Source organism: Vanellus vanellus (genome assembly GCF_965231255.1).
Source record: "Vanellus vanellus genome assembly, contig: HAP1_SCAFFOLD_68, whole genome shotgun sequence".
NCBI lineage: Eukaryota > Metazoa > Chordata > Aves > Charadriiformes > Charadriidae > Vanellus > Vanellus vanellus.
In genome coordinates, this window is record NW_028128833.1 from 159,690 (window position 1) to 178,230 (window position 18,541).

An 18,541-nucleotide genomic window follows, 5' to 3' on the forward strand; every position below is an offset into this window, starting at 1 on the left:
CACAGCCCCCCATTCCCCGCGGCGCTGCGAGGATGCACAGCCGAGGGGTACGGGGAGGGCTCTCTCCATCCCACAGCCTCCCCCTTCCTCCTCCCTCGCCTCCCGACGCTCTCCCTTTAGTTGGACTAACGTGGGCAGGTTTGGGTACCTCAGCACCTCACGCTTGTGTCTCCCTTTTAGAGATTCTGTGTGCCTTGGAAACCTGAGAGTTGGAGCGCTTTTTTTAATTAATTTTCTAATAAAAAAAAGAAACGAGTTGGAAAAGCGATGGGGAGAGGCAGCACTCTGGTCATTCTCTCCGGGGCGTTGTGGAGGAAGGCTGCCAGTCTTCCTCCCAGTGTACTTTTCCCCGTTGGCTCCAGACTGCTGCTGGGGCTGAGCTCTGAGCCGCCAGAGCGGTTCTCAGCAGACGGTCACTCGGCGCAGACAATGAGGCCCTGAATAGCCCTTCCTGTGCTCTTGATGGCTCCGGACGGCTCTGCTCCTCTGCTGCTTCTAAGGTGGGGCTGCCCCAGTGCCCTCACTCAGGAGCCTTTTGTCTGTGCAGGTCTCACTTGTGACAGGGGGTGGGGGTGTTGCCAAACTAACTGCTGTGTTGCGATGTGTGAGTGGGTGTTCCTGCCCGTGTCAGTGCCAGAGCTCTTCCGTAGGCTCTTCTGCTAGCGGAGAGCCAGGGGCCGCTCCTTCGGGAGAGAGCTTGTTTAAAAAGAGAAAAAAAAAAAAGGGGGGGGGGGGGGGAGGGGAAAAAAAAAAGTGGGAAAAGAAAAGAGGGGGGAAAAGTGAAAAAAGGGGGAAAAAGTGAAAAAAGAGAAAAACAAAAACAGGGAAAAAAAGGGAGAAACAGAGAAAAAGGGAGGGAAAAGGAAAAAAAAAGGAAAAAGAGAAAAAAGGGGAAAAAGTGAACAAAGAAAAAGAAAAACAGGGGGGAAGGGAAAACAGAAAAAAGGGTGGGAAAGCAAAAAAAAAGGGAAAAAGAAAAAAGGGGAAAAAAGGAGGGGGAAGCAAAAAACAAAAGGGAGAAAGAAGAAAAAGGGAAAATGGAAAAAACCCCCACATATTAAAAAAGAAAGGTAGAAAAGAAAAAAAAAAAACCAAACAAACCAAGGAAGGAAAGTGGGAACAGCCGCCGGGCAGGAGGAGGGACAGGAGCCGGGGGAGGGGGGAGGCCGTGGGGGGAGGTGGCGGTGCCAGCGCCGGCCCCGGGGGCTGCGACACCACGTTTTTGTCCTCTACTGCAAAGTGTTCTGTGAAAAACAACCAACCAAATCCCACCCACCGACAACATCAAAAACCAAAGAGAAATCTCTCCAGCTCGCACGAGCCTGAGCTTGCTCTCCGTTGCTCTCTTTCCAGTGTCTCGGGGGGGTCATGGCCGAGCTGAGATTGGGGGGTGGTGGTGGTGGGAGTTTGCCCCATGGCTGTGATGGGGGGAGAAGGGGTGGGTGGGGAGTGAGGGATGTGGTGTGGGTTTTTTTGGGGGTGGTGGTGGTTTCTTGCCAGGCGTCGCTTTACCCAGTGGCTGTGGGAGGTGTTGGCATCATGAAGCCTGTGCTAAAGCGGGGTGGGGGCCTCGCCGCAGTTGGTTAGCAGAGCCAAAGTGGTTATTAATGGTTATTAACGGCACAGTAATTAGGCCCATGTAATGGGGAAGCTCAGATGCCCCCTAACCAACCCCCCGCGGTGCTTCTCTAGCCAGGCGAGCGCTGGGCGTCCCCCCCGCAGGAGAGGAGCGCACCTCTGGGGTGGGTGGAAGGGCGTCACCCAACGGGGAGAGGACCAAGATGGGGCTTGGGTGTCCTTGGGGTGGCCGGGTGGCGGGGTAGGGCTGCTGGGGGCTGCCACGATGAGGGACACCCCCACGCCTTTCTCCATGGCTCCCACAGCTCTGCTCCCTCCCTCCCTCCCACCCATCCAGTGCCACCGGAGAGGTGGTGTCCCCCTCCCGGGGCGGGCAGGGGCTGTGCCACCCCATCTAACACCTCAACGCACCAAAGCACCTCACTGGGGGAGGGACCCTGTGCCTGGTAGCCCCGTGCGCCCCAGCACTGTAAGGATGGGGCTGAGCCCCCACCACGGCCACCCTGTGCACAAGGACCATGTCACAGGGCACATGGCAGTGTGCCAAGTGTGCAAAGCCAGAGGAGGAACATCTCCTCCAGCCCCGCTGAGGGCAGCAGCGGTGTCACTCGCGCTGTGGCTCTACCCACGCTCTCCCGGCAGCACGGGAAAGCGCAAGCTCGTCACCTCCCAAAGGCCACTTCCTAACGAGAAGTGAGGCCCAGCTCATGCACAACACGGCTGGCCCAAAGCGGGATGATTCTGCCCCCTGGGGTGGTCTCAGGGGAGCTGGTGGGCACATATGGACATGCCGAAGGGCCAGAGCCCACCCTGTGACGCTGTAGGCAGAGGGGACAGTGGTACCTGGACAATGTCCCCACCGCCTCACACACGGAGGCTTTCAGCAGTCACAGCCACCCGGGCGCTGCCAAGGGGGCAGCAGGGGCTCCCCACAGGGGGCTTACAGAACACAGAGAGCGTCCGTACACCACTAACCCCTCTCCAGGGGCGGATTTTCGGGATGCTGCTTGCTCATCTTGCCGCTGAACGACACCCCGATTGCCCCTTCAGCACGTTGTGACCATCGCTTCGTGGCTTTTGTGCTCCGATACTCATCCTGGCTCCAATCCTCTTCCTGGGGGATTGTGAGGGAGCGAAAATCCACATCGCTACATCCAACTTTTTTTCAGTTAAATAAAAAAAGAAGAATAAATCACCCTCTCTCATTACCAGGTAGAGGTTCGTTCCAGTCAGGCTCTTTTTATTAAAATAAATATTTTAAACATATAAAGAAATAAATACTTCTCTTTTCACATTAAATAACTCCCTGGAGACAGCAAAAAAAAAAAAAAACACCACCAGAGTTACTGTCTCCAAAATAAGGGGGGGGAAGGGGGGGGAAAAAACCATCTTAATTTCTACTTCATAACCTAAAGAGGAAAATTCGTCTAAGAAATGTAACTAAAGCTCTAAGAAATGCAACTAAGATCTAAGAAATGTAACTAAAGGTCTAAGAAATGTAACAAAGGTCTAAGAAATGTAACAAAGGTCTAAGAAATGTCACTAAATAAGAACTCTAATTGTCCACGTGTCACAGCAGCTGTTGATGGATTATCTCCCACACCATCTTCTTGCGGAAGTACGGCATGTGACTCTGAAAAGAGAAGAGAAATCCATTAAATAACGACGTCACGGCAGAAAGAGGCGGCAAACAGGCATAAACGCCCAGCGGAGTCCTTAATAGGAAGTTCCCTTTAAGAACTGTCAACCGTTTGGGTACAACACCCCACGCGGCCCCTAAGAGGGTGACAAGACAACCCGACAAAAACAGATTGACTTGACCGCGCGACAGCTTACAAGCACACTAACAAAAGACCGGTATAAAACAAAATCAATAAAAATAAGCGGCGGCAGTATCTTGCCCAAGAGGAATCTCACCGGCAGCAGCTCCCAAAGGCGGGGATGGAGAACCACAACTCTGCCCTGCCCAGGCCACTTGGAAGTTCTGACCCCAGCAACTACGCACCGAAACGGGGCACGAAACCTCAGCCCCTGCCCCGGACACAATTAAGAGCTGCTGCGTAACCTCCCCGGCTCCTGTCCCTGCGCGAAAGGGGCTGGAGGGGTTTATGACCTTCACTCACCTGGGTAAAGTTGAACGGTTTCTCTCTGGCGATGTAATCTGCGTATTTGCACATAAAGACACCGCAGTCGCTTCCATTCAGCTGCTGAGGGATCTCCTAAGGAATCCAAAGAAGATGGAGGATTTCCCTCTGTCTCAAAAGAAAAGCAACTCGGAAGTAGCGCACATTACCCACACCGACACTGTGCTCACCGCACACTCCTGACCCTACTTGCGTAATCCCGAATACCCACTCCCGCCCACGAGGAACAGACCCAGTTCACTGCACACCATCCCTCCCCTCTGCCTCCTGGACTCGGACACTACAATCCAAATTCTTGGCAGGCCCAGAAGGGGCAGCAGCCCTCCTCCCTGCGAGGCCTCTCGAGGTTCACACGGCGTCTTTCTCAAGTGACCTTTCTTAAATCCAGTCTTTAGGGACCGCTTTTTACTATTAACTCCTCGAGAAACATCAGCTCAACCCTTTGCTTTGTCACGTGCCAGGATCTGGGCCCCAAAGAAGCACTGACAGTTCCCATTTCAAACCCAAGTGGTGCTCACGTACACGTGGCTCCATGCTGTGAAGAGTCCACTCCGAAACATTCAGCTCCAGGTTTCTTTTTTCCCGGCTTTCTTTTTGCAGGTATCGGCTGGTTAAAACAAAAGGGAAAAAAAAAAAATCCCTTTTCATCTCTGTAATTTAGGCCAACAACAAAACAAAGTGGCTGAAGGATCACAGGAAGACGAACGGCAGGATGGTAAAACATCAGAGGATCCTCACAGCAGCTGATTTAAGGCTGATTTGGGAGGAAACTTCCCAATCTTCAATTTACAAACACGGGGAGAGGCTGTGAGCTAATGGTCAAGAACGAGACCAACAATTCCAACAGAGACTTCCACACAAACCTAAGTTCATTGCTTCGGAGAGGTCAAAAAACCCCAAATCACATGTTACTAGAGGAAAAAGAGAAAAACCAAGCAAGGAACCGTAATGCCATAATTCCACCGAGTGCCTTGATCCCACAACCTGCGCGCACCTCTGGAAGAACTAATACAGAAGCTTTTGGGCCAACCCCTCTGGCTGAGGAAGTTCTCAAGCCACGGGGTGCTGGAAGAACCCTCTCGAGGTAAAAAACTATTTGATGCAGACCTATTGTTATGCCCTTTCCCAGGCACGGGCTGTTAACTGTTCAGGAGAGCACCGGACTGAAGCAACACGCGGTTCGTCTCTGTGGGGCGGCTCTCGGGCTACAAAGCTGTCGGCTTAAGGGTTTTGACTACTCCTGCATCAGCAGCAAAGACATCTAAGGATGCCCGCTTGCAGAAGCCGCACCCATTCCATTGGAGGTGTATCCGTGCCAGCTGATAACACCCGGAAAGGTGTATGATGGAAACGTGCCACACGGTATCCAACTCGAAGGGGAATGTCAGAAATACAAGTAAAACCCAGTAGGGACACAAAGGTGGCTTGCTGGGGGACGCCGGAGGGAAATACGGTGGCTTTGTGTAAGACACTGAACAGAAGAGGTAGAGGCAACCTGAGAAGGAGCACGTTACAGAGCTCACTACTGTAGAAAGGACGAACAGCACAAGTAGGGGGGGGAAACAGGTCTTGAGAGAAGAAAAGGCTAAAAGAGCGTAGCTGAGAGTAAGAGTGTCGGCGCAGCTGATCACAAAGAGGAGCGTATATACCCCGGGACACCAACATTACTGAGCTGCCATCTGAAAGTTCTTAAAGAAGGAGGAGTGAAAAAGCTCTTGGAAGAACCACATTCCTTTTACAGTCTGGTTGGTATCTTGAAACATCCTGAAATCCCTGAAATCCTTCCCTCCCATCAACAGCCCGGTTTTACTGATTACTAACAAAGTCAGCACATGTGTGCCATGGGGCTATGGCGTATTTGGCTGTGCCTATCACGGGAAGGTGGCAGAATCCAGGCACCCCAGACCCTGGGCGGAGGGGTCGCTGTGACACCAGATAAGCAGTTGATGCCAGACAACTCGCAGCAAGCAACTCCAAGATTCCTGGTTGGTTATCTACAAGCCATGTGAAAACTTGCAGTCGCCTTACAGGGACTAAATCTAAAAACCCTCTCCTCATTCACACCATAAAAGCAGTGACGGAGCGGTTACTTACAGCAAAGTCTGACAAATCTTGTCCCCTTTCTGTCCCAGTGAGTCCAAGTATGTGATGGTCTTCTTCCTGAGATCTATGACCTGTTATTAAAAGGTGATCGTGAGACAAAGCACAACCTTGTGCCGCACACCCTCCAACACCTAAATGACTTCTCTTGCCAGTTTTTGCTCCCTGTCCAATTCTAAAGAAAAAGCCTGTGGGACTCACGGCTAGTGTCCAGTGGGCTCGCAAGTTCACAGGCACGAAGATGATGTCCTGCTTGAAGACATCCACACTTCTGGTCCATCTTCTTACTGCGTCGTAGCCCCCAGATGTTAGTTTGGGATAAAAGAAAGTACTGAAAGCGTGGACCGCTGGATAGCCTTCCTTCTTGCCTCTTTCCATCAGAAGACCCATGTAGAAATTAACGACCTGTACCATAAAGAGGAAACGTGAGGTGTAAACATATGACGCTGCCTTCCCCAACCAAAAATACAGCACCACCTCTTTTCTGGCCACCCTTAAGCACACAGCGGAGAGAACTCCAGCCTCAGCTGTCAGCTTTTGTTCCCAGAATTTCACACGGGGCTACATCGGCAGTTTGATCAAAACACCTGCCCCCCATGCCAATAACCCGGACAAACTCCTGGAAGCTGCGTCATACAAGAAGTAACGGAACTTCCAGAAACGCTCGACCCTTCGATACCTCAAATAAGACCTGTACAGAGATTTCTAGGCTCTGCTGCGGAGGTCGTCAAAGAACGTTGACGAGACTTCTGTACACGGCGGAGGGGTATTTTTCAATAAAGGCTGAATGAGACTGTCCCTGTGCTGCAGCTGGTTTTACCTCATCATTTAGCCAGCAAAGGTTCCTGAGCGTGCGGATGTCCTCACGAGTGACCTTTAGTTTGAAGGCACTGCTCATGATCTCATCTGGCTCACCTCTGCCAAATGCGGCACTGACCTCTCTCTCCATAGCCTGAAAGGAACAATTCAATGGGGAAGGACTTGTGAAACAGAGCATGGAGCACGCTGACCTGGGGGCAGCTTTCCACTGAAACACGGCCTGTAAATTCAGCTCAGGTGACAAAGCAACTGCCTCCGACGGTTTCTTGGCTAAGTCAGCGATAGCGCTTTTGCCTTGCTTGGGTGGTTTCAGCATCCTAACTTTGAACTTTAGAGCCCAGGCTTGCTGCCATTTCTTTTCACCAAGGACGTTGGGATAAAACCCATAAACTCAGCAAACACGCTAAAGCAGCTGAAGATGGAACACAACTCTGGCAAACCCCTTTCCCACGTGCTCCCGCAGCCCTCGCAATACCCAGGTTTAAGCCAACCCCAGGGGGCATCCTCCGTACCGAGGCAGCTAAGTCAGGAGCCTGAAAGAGTGTGAAGGTGGGGGACTTCAAAGGGAACAGCAAAGGGGGAAACTGAGGCAGCTACACTGGAGTCAGGCAATGAGGAGTCCAGCTTGTGCACGCAACTGGTCCCAATTTGAACGTTCCCATCTAAGTCTGCCTAGGGAATGCAAAGAAACCACTACAAATGGTGGTATAAAACACTCTGATCTGCAATAGCATCTCCTTGCTTGAATCTGGGCGAGCAAAATAAGAAAACCACCCGGTTTCCCTTGTACCCAGCATCAACGCTGCAGACTTTGTAAACTCTGCATTTGCTCGCCCTTTCCAAGTCAATCTTCAACAGGCAGGAAAAGGTGGGGGGAGCTCAATTAGACTGCAACTCCGAAGAATAAAAGCAGCCAAAATTCATACAAGCAGGGGAAACTGAACTCCCACTCCCCGGTGGACGGCACCACAGATCAGCACAAGCTGATCTTTCAGGTTCTATCACCACTGTAGGACAAGAGGCACATCCAATATAACTGGATGAGTCGGGTTAGCACTGCTCTGGAGACTGGTGTTCAACCTGGACTCATTTTTTGTCCTGGTAACAGAAGGCCCACAAACCCTCAGGGCAGCACAACTGAAGGAGCGCTGGAGCACACGAAATCCTTCAAACCAGCTTTAGTGCTGACCCTCGCACTGCAAAGTCACAGCCGCAGACACTCACTAACAGGTTCAATGCAAGTTCTTCAGATTTCAAAGAGCCTTAAGAACCACCGAGAATAAGAGGAGTTCCCTGCAGCTCTGTCACAACCTTCTCTTTTGTCTCACAGACTGTCGGCTACGGTACCTCTGTGAGCGGAGGAAAGCATTCCGCTGTTTTTCCCAGGCTTGGCATTTTCTTTTCTTCCACATTGAGGCTGGCTGACTTTGTGGACCGAACACATGTAGGATGTCCTTGGAATAACGCATCTTCTGAGATTTCAGCTCCACGCTGCCTCTGTTAGACAAACGGACGTTAAGCTAGCAATCAAGCACAGATTTGTTTGCTCGGGGACAGGACAGAAAATCTTGCTTATATAGAAAACTGGAAGGGTTTTTATACACACATCCAAACAGCAAACTCCAAAGTTACTTTTTATTGACAACTGCATTCCAACTGTGCACCCATGGAGTGCTGCACTCGGAGGCAAGAGAGGCAGAGAGCTCGTTTGGCTTGGGCTAGCGTTAAGAACCCCAGCAAAGCCTCCACGTGTAGGTATCAAGTTGAGAGTGAGATTACGATTTCTGATTTCCATGATTAAAATTTTATTTTTGACCTCAGTCCTGACCAGAGGTGAAAGTCGGAGATGTACTTCCCATCCCAGCAAACAAGATACGACTAAAGACACCCCAGTCCAGCTTTGCAGGTCAACTAAGGCTGTGCGCTAAAGATTTTGAGGCTATACCCAACACATTAAAGGGGAAGAATCAAAATGCTATAGTGTAGTGTGCTCCTAATAGTCCAGAAACAAAATTAACGGCAGAGGAAAACACTTTGCCATAGCGCTACTCATCTAATAATGCTCCCGCTTTCCCGGGGAAAAACAACCTGGGCAAATACAGATATTGTTGAGTAAGTCATGTGAAGTGAAGAGTGCTGAAGTTTCTGATCACAAATAGCTGTATTTTCCTTGTGAAAAACACAAGCTTACCCCTGCGATGGTTTGTTTTGCTGCTCCTTCCTCTTCCTCAGAGTTTTCCTCTGGTGTGCAGTACCTGCCAGGAGAGGGAGAGACAGAAGTGAGCTTTGTATCCGTCCTCTCCCACGGAATTCTCGAGAATTCACCTTCTGGACAAGAAAGGCTTTTTCAAGGCTTATTCTGACTACAGCCCCGGTTGCACACATCAACATGTGACAATATCGTCTCAACTTCCAGCACCGTTCTTTCTTAGCAGCAAGACTGGGATAGAATGAAGAGCTGGGAGCTTTGGAATTATTTTTTTTTTCCATCTACTTGTACAAGACTTCTTTTGTTTCTCTTTATCAGTTGCATTATTTAGAAAACAGAGAAGCAACCAGCACTTCCTCTATCGAGGGCTTTGTGATCTACTGCTGATAAACACTGCACGCTGGGTGTTCTACTGCAAGGTGTAACAGGAACATCTGCAACTCGACTTGCATCCAAACAGAGTGAGCTTCGGGAAACTAAGACCAGTACATTGAATTCCAAATGGGACAGCCACAGGATGTTTACTTGCCTTCTACAGGCCAGTCAAGAGAGTGACTATCCCCATTTGGAGAGCGTTATCATTCAAACCACACAGACTCTGAAGAGCAAACAAATACACAGACATTGAAGTTGTCCAGATATATGTCCCTGCTTCAAAAACAAGAATTCGCATTGTCACCAAAAGACCCCTTCCAGAGAGGCCACTGGCCTCTCAAACCCAACTGCACGCTGCCTTTTTCCCCCTCCTAGTCAAACCCCACGCATCCTCTAAGTCCCAAAAACTGCCTCAAGTCCCACCAGGCTTTACAAGCTCTCTCATCCTTATGCTCAGGATGCGGGTTTCCAAGTGAAAGAAATGAAACGTCAACTCCTTGATGGCTCGGCAGAACGACTCACAAACAAAAACGGATTCTGCAAATCCAAGGACAACTTGGGACGGCCACCACTCGCACCCTTACTGGCTTTCTTCCCACAGCAAACACCACACCAGCACAACCCTCTTTGTCACGCAGCACGGCTCTCGCATGGCAGCTGTGTTGGAGATGCAACTGGCTTGCGAGCAATTCCAGAGCTGCAAGGTAGCTACTCCTCTTTCACAGCACTGAGACGATCACGTACCATCGGTCATCTTCGAGACTCTACCAGAGGCTGAGAGACACACGCATGCAGAGCCAAAAGAAACAAGAACCATCATTAAAAGAGACTCTACCTGATCATATCACCTCTCTGCGACCACTGTGGGCAGCAAACATCTATACATTCGACACCTGCACAGAAAAGCAGTAGGAAGAAAACAAGAAGTCGACTTTGAATCACCATCAGATATAGACAGCTCTCCATTTCTGAGTGATAAATAAAAAAACCCAAAACTTTTAATGCTGACTGTATGGTCAGGAGGTTTGAATTCTGGCAAGCACTTTGAACTTGGAACATCATCTGCCAGTGTATAAGAAATGCCCTATTCTGATTTGAAGTCTACCTACAAAGTGTAACGGATTGGAATCATGGGGATACTCACTGGTCCTTAGTGTTGGACGTGGATAGACCTCTCCTCCGTATTTTGGTTCTTCCAGGTGACTCACAGTCGTCACTGGTTCCTTAGAGGAGGCTTGAACACTTTGGGGCAGGAAACAAACAACAGAGGAGAATCACAATTTTTATATGCGGGGCATTTGTTATCAGTGTATACCAATTCACGGTGGCTTTTGGGGTTTTTCTTTGAAAAGAAAAAAATATTCTTTGCACATCCGACAAATATCTGCATCAACCTGAGGAGGCCACTTTACTCTGTGGGACAAGACAGCGTTCATTTCAACCAGCCTTGACCAATTCTGCTCAATCTATTTGTTAAAGATTATGCTGACAGTGAGAATGGCAATGTCCACAACATCCACACTGCTGGGACATTTTACTTCAGACCTGCCCTGCTCTGACCTCAGGGACTATATGCTCAGTAGCAGTTGGAGTGCATTAGACACGTTCCCCAGGAACCTTCTCTGGTTTAGCTTCCTCTGAAAGGAATCTCTTTCTCATGCTCCAGATCTGCTCCAAAATATGAGCCAAACCACAATAAGCAACGACTGGCAGATTAGACGCCCAAAGCAGAGTCTTGACCCGCTCTCAAATGCTATTGCCATTGCACTTAAAATTACATGAGATACTGTTTTCTCTATCATTTTCATGGTATGGATTTTCATCTGAAGTGGCAGATTATGGCGCAGCGCGCTCCTTCATGGGCGGCCTCAGTGGTAAGAAGCTGTCTGGAGCAGCTTTGATGCTCTGTTTGCCTTTCCGGCTTGTGCTGAAAACATCAACAGCAAAATAAATCGTATCCAGAGAACATTCCAATATGCACCTCCACCACCAACTACTTTGTCAAGCACGTACACCGATGACGATGGAGACAGACAAGAGATGTTCATGACTTTCAGATGAAGACCTGCTGTCTTCAACTGGGGAAGTACAGAGAAGTAAAAGTGAAAATCACAACTGCCTTGAAGATACGCTGTTGATTGTGTCCTCAGCCTCCTCTCAAGTTCAACACTTCCTCTTACCGCAGACCTTTAATCTCTAGCTAATCTCCTGTGTCAATTAAGTAGCTGGGTTTAAAGAAAAAGTTGAAAATTGGTTCTTCGGGGGGGAAGCAGCTGGAGACCTCCCTTACCATAGGCAGTAAACCTTTCGGGGAAGAAGTTCAAAGAAAACAGAAGGATTTTTACCTCAGACGTGGAATTATCTTGTGAGGATGGGATAGTGTTTCCTTAGTCAAGTAAGCATGGGTTCCACACGGCATTTGACCTACGAGAGAAGAGTGTAAGGCATCAGGAACTATGAAAGGGAACTGAAGAGGTTCATGAGTTTACAGTAACGAGCTTCACCAAAGATAAATTTTCATTGTCTCTCTCACATCATAATATCATTTGTGTTATGTCACTTGACGACATTTTCAGGTTTTCACACCGGCAACTACAGCAAGTTGTGCGCACAAGGTATTGCCAGCCAAAACCTGAAATACAAAAGGCTTCTCGGGATCTACTACCTAAAAGGAGCATTGAAAACAATCTACTTCTGGCAAGCTAACAGTGGACCTATCAGAATGGAAGGACTGCATCCAAGGCAGCTCTGGCACTGAGATGACAAGACAAACGCCCGGCCCCGCTCCAGAAGCAATGCAAGGATGCAGGTAAGAAACAGAGGTCACGCTCAAGTCTTCCCAGATGCTGCCTCGTCCCGTGCCTGCAATAATCCGTACAGAACCCTAGGGGTAGGCTTGGACGGTACACAAGGTAGGGTGAAAATGAAACAAGTCGTATAACTTGATGTCAGCCTTACCAATTTGCAGCATTGCTACATCGAGCGATGAAAATCTTGGTCTTTTACTTGAAGGCTCAAAAGAAGTGGACCGAATCTTAAAAGAAAACATAAAAAGTACCAACGTGAGTGTAACCTGAATGTGAATCCTAGCAAACACACTTCCTGAAACTTAGTCAGCTCTGCTATGACTTGGGGACCATGACTTGCTGGTTCAGATTGCAGTAGAATGCCAATCTTTGCAGGACCTTTGACAGGGACACTTTAATTTTTGAATACAGGCTCTCATACGTGCAGTCAGCTCCTAAACATTCCAAAGTGTGATAGCTCAGCCCTTGAAAAATATATTTTGTACAAATAAGAGTTAACGACTCTCTCAGGAATGAAGAATTAGAGCCCGACAGTCTCTTAGCCCTCTTACCCCATGGGGCAATAAGAAAAATAGCACTACACCTTTGAACCAAACTAGGGAGTCAAGCAGTCGGTGGCTCATTTTTACAGAGCCAAAGTCCTACAGGAATCCTCTCATGGACTGATGGAGCAGAAAGAGGTCTATCCACAGGAAGTATGCAGTTTTTCTTGTCAGGTAGTGTATTTTGATGCCTTAACCGCAAGCTCGAGAAAGAGAATAACAGTTTACAAACACACTAAAACTATAAACTTGAACAAGTGTCAAGTATCTGGAAGACAACACACATTTTGCTCCTTCCGCAGCTGCCAGTGCCGGAGTAGAGGACACAGACTTGAGTAAGGCAAACCCAGCCCACATTATAGCTGCCTGCTAGAAATGGAAAAGAACCACCTACTGCTGTACAGGCTCCGAGCAGGCTCAACCTCAAGATGCATTAGGGAGAGCCGCTTGCTCTCGCACCTTGCACAGATCCTAATATTTCAAACCCCTCGCTAACCTCTTCTGCAGACTCTGTGCCTGGAGCATCTTCGCTGACGGAAGCCGCCAGGCGTTTGGTTGCCTTGGTTGGCAACTGCACCACAGCAGAAACTTCTTCAGCTTTCTCCTTCCGCTCAGAGATGGCATAATCTAAAAAACAAAGACAGGCCATAGAAGAACATGATAGAAAACCAACAAAGGTACATTGCGAATACAGCCAGGAGGGAGCACACAGCTTTGATTTAAAATACTCTTTCTGCTGACACGCACGGGCTCACCGCCAGAGACCTGGGCTATCTCCTGCTGGCAGTAAAAGGACTGTGCCCTGCCACAGTCACCGCAGATAATGTCACACATAGGGCTAAGGGCTACCGTACACCCTCAAGCCATTGGCTATAGGGATAGATAGCCACAAGGAAAGAACAGCTTGAAAAGCCACAGTTTCAGGAACAATGCCAGAGCACAAAAGCCAGACTTTTCCAAGGGACACGAAACCTCAGGAAAATCAGGCATATTCAATACTTCTGTAATGTGCAATACCTGATGTTCTCTTTTTCGGCAGACTCTCGTCACCATCGTCCACAGGTATCCAAACGCTGAGGAAAGAACACACACAACAGTGTTTTGCAGCCCTAGGGAAGCTCCCAACAGGCTGACTTCCCTTCACAGGGCCCAAACTTCCAAAGTTACTTTTCCTATCCCGAAGGTCTCCCCCTCCAAGCGCCCCTGGGATCATCTCAGGCACATACACCTAACTGCACCCCTCCTCAACACCCCCCAACCTCTCCCAGCCAACGACCGCTCTCAGAGAGCTAATTATCCCGCTGGAGCACATTAGGCCTCTTTTTCTCATTCTGTTAATGCTTCCTAACATTTTACATTTGTTCCCATCGCCAAAAACTTAAGTTCATATGTAAAGCTCTCCTCTTTCCTCGGGGAAAGCAGCACACCAGAGATTACTACGCCATCTCATTTCGTAAATCACTACACTGAGTTGCAAAGAAAAGTCTAAGGAGGATGGGAAATAAAAGGTGGCAAAGCAACTCGTGCATACACCCACTTCAATAACTTTTTCCTTTGGGAATGGAGCACAAAGGTTGCTCCTAGGTGGGTTTTTGCCTCTATTTGCCCTCCCAAATGTCATGACAGACGGCAAGGATTCTTTGAAGAATTCTATGGTCTTTCTTACACAAAGGAATTTCTTTTAAACTGTTACGCCCCCGAACCCTGCTGATATCATTGCTTCTGGACTATCTTCTCTCTGTATCAGGAGCACAAAGAAGTCCCTAACGGCACCTTTCATACAATGTCAAAAGTATTGGCTATTTCTATGCTATTAAAGTCAGGCAGAAAATATTGGGGGGTAGGCATTAGAGGCAAATATCTTCCCTTAAAATGCATTCTTCCTCAGCGTATTTCATACTTCAGAAGGCAAAAGTAAAGAAGGCAAAATCTTTGTATCCTCCTGCTCAATTGTTCGCAGGAGCTAACTCCTTCTGAGCTGCTCTCCAGGCTCAAGGCTACGTCCTGAGAGAAGCGCAGTTTCAATACCTGACGGCACTTACGGCAACTGCCTGTGAACAGAAATGCCGCTTTCTCCAGCTTTACCAGAGCACCCGGCACCTGGGAGAGCATTGTTTTGTCCTTTTTTACTTTACCAGACACTTGGAGGTTTAGAATCAGTTTGAGGGCGAGAAAAGAGGAATTCTCTCCTGGGAATTTGTACTAAGCTGCTCCCCGCTCCTTCACCACTCCAAGTCTCCACCCCCTCTTTTTCCCTTTTCAAGCCCCCGCTGTGCAGACGGAAAGCCAACGAGGGGGTGGCTTTGACCACGGATTTGGGGGGAACATCTGGAAGCCACAGTCATCTCAGCATCACAGGGGAACGACTCTGACTGCGGCCCGGGGCGAGCCCACAGCGGCAGGAGCCACAGCCGCCGCACAGGGCCGGAAGGACGGGGCTGCCGGGCTGGGAGAGGGCGGGGGGGGCACGGGGCTGCCGGGGCCCACCACGAGCCCCACCGCCCCGGAGGGGGGGCTCTGGGCGGGCAGAGGGGCCGAGGCCAGAGCCAGGGGAGCCCCAGAGCAAGACCCCGCCCTGCACCCGAGCCCACAGAGCGACTAACGCCGCTCCCGGCCGAGGCGCCGGGCGGGCTCCCGCCAAGGAGGCCCCGGGGGTCCCGCAGGCCCCAGGCGGGGGGGGGGGGGGGAGGGGGAGTGGGCGCCGGGGCGATGCCCGGGGGCGGCCCTGAGGCGGCGGGGCGGCTCGCTGACCTGGGGGGCGGCCTCTTGCGCGGCGGCGGGGCCGGGGGCGGCGAGGAGGGCGACGAGGGCCCCCCACAGCCGTCGGTACAAGGGAGGCTGAGGGGGGAGAGAGGGGCGGGGCGGTGGGTGCGCGCAGGCGCGCCGCCGTCTGTGCTCTGCCTGAGGGAGCCGTTAGCGGCCGCCCGGCCCGCTTCTGCCTCTGCCCTGCGGTGGGGCCGGGCCGGCGCCGTCCCGCCTCGCCCTCCTGTGTCTGGGGGAGGCGCTGGCCCTTCTCCGAAAGCCCCGAGCCGGGCCCCGGCTGGCAGCTGGGCGCCGGGGGGTGGCCGGAGGAGGGGAAGAGGCCTGTCTGCCCTCAGGGAGAGGCCCCCACAGAGGCCGGAGGGGGCCCCCCAGAAGCCCTCCAGAGACGGAGGGGCCCCCCAGAAGCCTCCCAGAGAGCGGAGGGCCCCCCCAGAGAGCGGAGAAGCCTTTCAGCGTCCCGCAGGACTGAGGCGAGCGGCAGCGCCCGGCGGCGCGGGCTCTTGCGCGCCCCCTCCTGCCTCCTCTGCCCGCGGTGGGTGAGGGAATGCCAATCCCGGGCTTACCGAGCCCTTTCCTCTTCGCTCGCACGGCGCTTTGCGCCCCTCTGGCGCGGAGCTCCGGTGGCCGCACCCGGCTGCGCCATGGCTGCGGCGCGACTGGAAGGACGCGGACTGCGTTCGGCGTTCCACCATGGTGAGCGGCTGCGATGGAGCAGCGCCCAACCGCCGGCCGCGGGCAGCCCCGCTCGAGCCGCTGCTGCGGGGGCCGGCGAGCGTGTGGTGAGCGCTGAGCTGTGTGCGGGGGGTTGGGCTGGCTCTTGGGGCGCTGCCTCGCCCTGCCCTTGCTCCTAAGGGGGCTTTTCAATGCGGTGCTCGCCCGTCGTTAACGGGGGGTGGACATGTGCGGGTGTTGCTGCAGCCCCGTGGCGGAGAGGCTTTCCCAGAGGGGTTTTTAAGTGTAAGAGGAGCAAATGTCCTGAGCAGGAGCTGGTGTCGGTGGCTGTAGCTTCGTCTGTGGAGCTGTAGAGTCGTGGGAAGGATGGAGGAGAAGGAACGAGGCTCCTGGTGAAGGGAGGGAAATGAGGAGGTGCAGTGTCCAGCCCGGCGTCGAGGAGTGTCTGGGCAGGAGGGGACACGTTGGTGTAGGAGCCGTGGAGCAGCCCGTGGCCCGAAGCAGAGGGTGGACACGGGGAGCATGGGCTCGCTGCGAGGAGGAGCACAAAACCTCGGCGTGGGTGGTTTAAACGGAGGGCTGGGAGCGAGAGCGGCGTCCAGCCTGGGCAGGGGAGCTGGGTCTTGTCCTCCACGTGAGCAATGGTGGTTTGCAGGTAGCATCTGGTTGCACTTGCTGGAATGCAGAGCAGGAGAGAGTTGTGTCCTGGTTTTCCCCTACAAATGCAGGACACAGACGAAAACATGGCAGTGGGGAGGGTGTGGGGGTAACTGGGAGTCCCTGTCTGCCTCCCAGCCCCATCGCGCTGGGTCAGGGCTGCAGCTCACCCCAATGCACCCTCAGGTGCACCCACGCTCTGTGAGGGGGTGTTTCAGGGCCTGAAGGGTTGTCCCCGTGTCCCTGCTGGGCTCACGGTGGTGGCACACTGCTCTGCGTGGGACTGGGAGTGGCCGGGAAGGGTCTGGCACGCTGGGGCCGTCGCTGACCCTCGTTTTCTCTCCAACCATAGGGCTCCTCGATGTACCTCTTGGGTGTGTATGGAGCCCCCCCCGGCCGGTGCCTTCCGCCATCAGCACCCAGTAAGTGCCTGGTACCCCTTTCCAGGAGATCTTCACTTGGGCACCTTGGGAGGGTGAGCAGCTACTACCATGGGATGGTAGCATGGGGACAGCCACCTCCCTTGTCCCTTGTCCAGCCAGTCCCCTGACCCTCTCGCTCTTCTGTGCCCCTTCAGCTGCCGGAGCAAGAGTTTGTGAACCTGTTCATCGGGATGCAGGCGGTGGGGGCCATCATCGGGAAGAAGGGGCAGCACATCAAGCAGCTGGTGCGGTTTTTGGGTGCCTCCATCAAGGTGAGGAAGGGGCCGCGGGGCTGGTCCTGCGTTTTGTGCCTCAGTTTCCCCTCCCCACTGCCGAGGGCAGGGAATGGGAGTCTGCGGGTTACAGTGTTGCTCCCCAAATTATCATAGAATGGTTTCGGTTGACAGAGACCTTGAAGACCATCCAGTCCACCCTGCTGCCCTGGTCAGGGACACCTCCCACCCGCCCAGGTTGCTCCAAACCCTGACCAACCTGGCCTTGAACACCTCCAGGAATGGGGCAGCCACAGCTTCTCTTGCCATCTCATGTTGAGCTTCTCATCAATCGGCACCCCCAGGTCCTTCTCCTCAGGGCTGCACTCCATCCATTCTCCGCCCAGCCTGGATTTTTGCTGGGGATTGCCCCGACCCATGTGTAGGACCTTGCACTTGGCCTCCTTGAACTTCATGAGGTTGGCATGTGCCCACCTCTCCAGCCTGTCATTAGTAGAAGGCCAGGCCTGCAGCACCCTGGTTATTAGCCCAGCTCAGGTGGGAGGGGATGCTCCTGCATGGGGGGGTTGCCCTGCGTTGGGGGGGTACATCCCACCAAGGGAAGGTCTTGCTGAAGTGGGGGCTGCGCTCATGCTCCCTCTCCCTCATCCCTCCCCAGCTCGCCCCGGCAGAAGGTCCCGAGGCCAGCGAGCGGATGGTCATCACGGGGCTTCCCGAGGCTCAGTTCAAGGTGCGCTGGGTGGGGGCTATGGGGGGGGCGACAGTAAGGGACAAGTCGAGGGCATCCCTGTGGTCACCACTGTGCTGGCAGCCTGCCTTGGCCTCCCTCAGCGCCAGGGGAGCTTTTTGCTGGGTACAGTGGTTTTGATGCTGCTGGACGTGGGGACATCGTCAGCTTTGGGGATGGAGAGGCACAGTGGGCGCTGCCTGATGGTTTTCCTTTCTGTCCGTCTCCTCCCCAGGCCCAGGGGTGAATATTTTGGGAAGATGAAAGAGGAAAACGCGAAAGACGTGAAGCTTGAAGCCCACATCAAGGTGCCTTCTTTCGCCACCGGCCATGTTATAGGCAAAGGTGGCAAGATGGTAGGTGGTGGTGCCCCGGGGACGCAGAGTTGGGCATCAGCCGTCACCCCTGCCCACCCCAGGGGGACAAATCCCGGGTGCACAGTGGTTTCGGCGATGTCTTGACCCTCAGCCCCTATGTCCTGGTGGTGGTTCTT

The 18,541-nt window shown here is 52.4% G+C and overlaps 1 pseudogene across 1 annotated transcript in view; it reads left to right on the forward strand.

The window, feature by feature from the left end:
- The first annotated feature begins 9,893 nt into the window (after positions 1–9,893).
- The window catches only part of LOC309684024 (acrosin-like), a 57,044-nt pseudogene continuing 48,396 nt past the window's right edge, over positions 9,894–18,541 (forward strand). The window contains exon 1 of the transcript in view: positions 9,894–9,929. The product of the transcript in view is annotated as an acrosin-like (transcript). The remainder of the gene's footprint in view (positions 9,930–18,541) is intronic.